General features: G+C 36.1%; 1 long non-coding RNA gene across 2 annotated transcripts; it reads left to right on the forward strand.

Moving 5' to 3' along the window:
- The first annotated feature begins 1,534 nt into the window (after positions 1 to 1,534).
- On the forward strand, positions 1,535 to 4,079 carry LOC103966871. 2 transcript variants are annotated; one of them, XR_007250700.1, is made up of 2 exons: positions 1,535 to 2,353; positions 3,359 to 4,079. It is a non-coding gene; the product is annotated as an uncharacterized LOC103966871 (long non-coding RNA). The 2 variants fall into 2 exon arrangements; XR_007250701.1 differs by having other exon boundaries at positions 3,400 to 4,079.
- The last annotated feature ends 374 nt before the right edge of the window (positions 4,080 to 4,453 follow it).

Here is a 4,453-nt window from a genome sequence, read left to right on the forward strand (position 1 = left end):
AGGTATAATATGTTTGATTAAAAAAAAAAAAAAAAAAAATTGAAGGTGTGTCCGGAATATTATTTAGCGAAATAGTTAATTATCGCATTAGCTTATGATTTATAAATAGCCCGAATTTCACTAAATTTAGTATTCACTCGTGTCTCACGTTAACCATAACCTTCAATTCCGTCAACTTTTTAGTTAAACTCACCAACTCATAACCGTGTGATCCCATTAAATTACCAAGAAAATACAAGGAAAAGAAAGAGGTAATAATTGAAGTTGTAATTTTTTGGTTTGATTGTCATACCATCATGTAGTATCATTACTCATTTTCTGATATAATATGTGATTATTGAACTCACAACTCTTACCAGTGGCGGATGCATTAAGGGACTCGGGTGGTCCCTAGACCACTCGACAACCCCGATCAGTGGTTGTGAGACCTCCGAGGACCACACCAGTTTGGGCATGTATTATAGGAGAATAATGCAGCAAAGGAGAAGAATACTTTTTAGTTTACTAAAAGACCGGATGCATGTTTTACTATTTAGTTTACTAAAAGACTTGGGTTAAAAGTTTTGAGCCAAGTCTTTTTTTTTTTTTTTTTAACAAACGATATTATCTATACGAAGGGGGATGATGTGGGCTAAGCCTCACAATGGGCTAACAATAATGTGGTTCAAATTCGCCTTTGGCGAGAATCGAACCTAAGACCTCTCACTTAACAAGTGTAGAGGAATACCACTAGACCATAATACTAAGTGGCAGCCAAGCCATTTAAAACAAAATAATTAAAGTAAGTCACTTAAGGGATACCCCTTTGTAAGTAAAAAGATCAAGGTTCTAAAAGACACTAGACGCTAATCGGGCGACGGGCTGGGGCCTAGCGCCTAAGTGGCTAGGCAGGGCTTAGGCGGGGGCCTAGACGGATTGAAGTAAAATTTTATATTATTGGATAAATAAGTGTCTATTTATACTTAAAAAAAACATACATAATTGTATTGAGATACATAAATTGCAAAATAAAATGACATATAGGTTATAAAGTATTAGATCATATTGAAAACATGGGGAACAAGTATATAATAAGTGTTCATCTAAGTATTCAACAAGTCTTTTACATTTTATTGAAAAATTAAAGTGCAAAATAAAATTTTCAAATGCCTAGCATCTAGGCGGGGCCTAGGCAGCTATAGGCAGAGAATTTTAGAACAGTGAAAAAAATAAAGAAGTCTATTCTATTTTCTCCGACCCGAGATCTCCACGCAATCCCATTTTGCATTCACTTTCTCCAACTGGGTAATTCCAATTCTATTTTTTATTCTAACCATACACCCAACCGGTCCCCATGCCATCATCAATGAAAATCATCATTGATTAGTTTTGACAATCCTAATAGTCATAACTTTTTACATGGCATTGGTGCACCTTCATGTGGCTTTCCATGCTACATAAAATAATAAATCTTAAAAAAAATATAGTTTTTAATAGTTAATCCACATAACATATATGATTAGATCAATGAGATTCACATGATGCCTCATCAACATACTAATAGAATAATTAATGAAATATAAACGAGATGACCAAATTGACGTGCAATCATAAAATTCAAGAACAACATTAATCACATTAGAAAGTAAATAGAGAAAAGTGGGTAAGGAGTGGGTAGTCGCGATTTTCGGAGGGCGATTTATGAATTTACTGTATTTTGAGGGGTGGCAGAGCAAATTTATGGATCCCTTTCGGGGTTTTGTGAACAAAGACAGGTAGCAAACATTCATATTCCTCACCTCTTCACTCCTTTCACTCCTCCCTGATGCCCTTCGTCTTGCTACCCTACGAATCAGGTCAATATCCCTCTCTCTCTAAAGCTTGATTTTGTTTGTAATTGATTTGGGGTTTATTTTAGGGTTAGGAAATTTGGGATTTATAGTTAGGGTTAGGCAATTTGGGGATTGATTTTCGTAGTTTCAATTGTGCATGAAGTTGTTTTAGGCTGTAGTGAAAGCATACTTTGTAGTAAATTTGATCGAGATTCTTGTAGTTATGCACACACTCTGTGTATTTGTTAATGTGATAACAATGTATAATGCTGACAAACTGGGAAGCAAGGATGGTGATTATGTCTCTTCGTTCTATGCTCCAAAAGCTAGGGACTAATCGGTCCACTTACAGTAACATTAGAAGTGCCGTGCTTAGGGCTTCTCAGAGCGCTGCTGTCAACAACAATTCCAGAAATCCGGAGGCCAAGCCCATGTCTTCAGTAGAGTCTAGTGCTGGTTGTTGTTGTCACCATGTTTTTGATGATGGATACCTCGCAATGCAATTGACGACGACGGCCCCTAGCCTTCCCTGTTCTGGGCAGGTATATGAAACTCTTAATTCTCAACTAGGTTGCTTAGTCATTACTTTAGCGTCACTTGCATACGCGATTAAGATCACCATGTGTTTCATGTAACCCTTTATGTTGAATTTGGGATACGTTTGTAAGAAACACACTACAAAACAGTATATAGCTGGATTTTCTTGCTTATGTGTCCGTAGCAAAAGATGGAGTGCACTTAAGGGATTTTGTAAATGACTACTGGAAATGAGTCATTTGAAAATCCTTTTTTTAGTGGTTTTGTAATGCTTGTGCAATGCATTCTTAATCACTCCGCATAATGGTTCTGAGTGCATATCTAACTAATTTAGCTTAAATCCCCTGATACTTGGAAATCCCCCATCCAAACTAATCGTTTTTCAAGAGAATTTCACTCAGTGTCAGGGTCTGGATACTTATTTTACATTTTATGTTAATTGTGTCCCCTCTCCACTATGATTCACAAAATTCTTGAGGGTAATCGTTTTACAATTCACTGTTTTGTTACCTCCACCTTTGGTAACTTTGCCATCACTTTGCATGCTAAAACTCGCATAGGTATACCTACAAAACTCTAGCACCGAACGAGGACCTGGAACCTAGGCCTCCTTGCTGCTGTAGTTTTCAAATAATATTTCTTACCAATTTGCACTTCTCTCCCCTTGTTTTGAAAAGGAATTTGATTATTATATTAATTTAAAAGGATGGGGATTAGAGGTTGCCCGTTTTGCCACGCAAGAGTTCAACAAGCAAAAGGTTTGTATTGATTTTAATTTTATGAATTGGCAAAAGTTGCTCTTCTGGGTGTGTAGTTCTTCTATTAGCCCCTATCTATTTTTCTTTAGCAGTAACTTGTGAAGACAAAATGTTTTTTCTTCTCTTTGATTTCACATGTTTTATCTCTTCATACTGCCATGATGTTTTATTCACGAAGAAATAGTTTCTCTTTATCAAAAACTGTTGTGAATATTTAGATGCACGCGTCTAATACTTTGCCTCGTCTTTCAGAATGCCCAACTGCAGTTTATTAGAATGTTGTGTGCTAACAGGTGGAGGCGTAACAATGGTCCTCATTACATGTATTTTATATTGCTCGAGGCAATGATGGTGGTGAGCTGAAAGTCTACCAGGTACATGTTTCGCCAGATTTCACTAGCGGCATGTCTTTGCAATTCCTCGATTGTGTCGTGGAGAAGGGGTCTCCTGTAAAACTATTTGATCCCCTAGGTAAGTGTGGCAAGCTACTTCCATTAATTTTGTCATGGATTTATTTCTTAGCGCGGAAGAATGTAGGCGTACATTGATCAATCTATGGGTTTCTTTGAAACAAATAACTTTTGGGACTGAAGGTGGTTCACTGTGGCTGCTGAAAGAAGCATCAATTAGAAATCGGTTTTTAATTAGGGAATTGTTACTGGCACTCCAAAAATCTCATTCTACATTCCTCACAGGTGTATTTTTCCTTCAAAATATAAAAAGTTTGGAGTGTAGAATGAGATTTTTGGAGTGTCAATAACAATTCCCTTTAATTAAAGAAGACTAGTGAAAGTGGATGACTCTTACCTGCTATGGTGTCGCAACATCGTAACCCTAACCCTACCTTGCAGACTTCTCTATATTATTTCAACTTTGTTGTGGGACATTGTATTATATGTAGTATGAAGTATGAAACTTTGGCTGGCATGCCTTTCTCATCAATTTGAACTCAATGCAGCAAATTTTATTGCTATCTTCACCGGGTCTCTCCCATAAATGGAGTAATGACACTACGTGGTAGTGAGAGCGTTTTTAGTTAAATATCAATTATAATCAAACCTCAATAAATTAAAGAAAAATTAACCAAAAGAGCTTGAAAACTTTAGTTTTTAACTAAAAACCATATTGTAAGTTTATTTAATGGTTAATACAAAGCTCACTTTTATATCAGTCCAAATGAAATGACCCAACCAAAATAACACAATGATTTGTCAATTTTACCCCTAACGGATTTAGTTAACCTAAATTAATTATTCTGTTAGATTAGTTATTTTGAAATTAGCTTAACCTAACTAATTGAATAGTTGCAGAGTTCTTCATTCTTTGCAGTGTTCGTCATTTTTTTCC

Source organism: the organism of the source record quoted next, unplaced genomic scaffold, assembly GCF_019419815.1.
Source record: "Pyrus x bretschneideri cultivar Hongxiangsu unplaced genomic scaffold, Pyrus_bretschneideri_v1 Contig37, whole genome shotgun sequence".
Classification (NCBI taxonomy): Eukaryota; Viridiplantae; Streptophyta; class Magnoliopsida; order Rosales; family Rosaceae; genus Pyrus; species Pyrus x bretschneideri.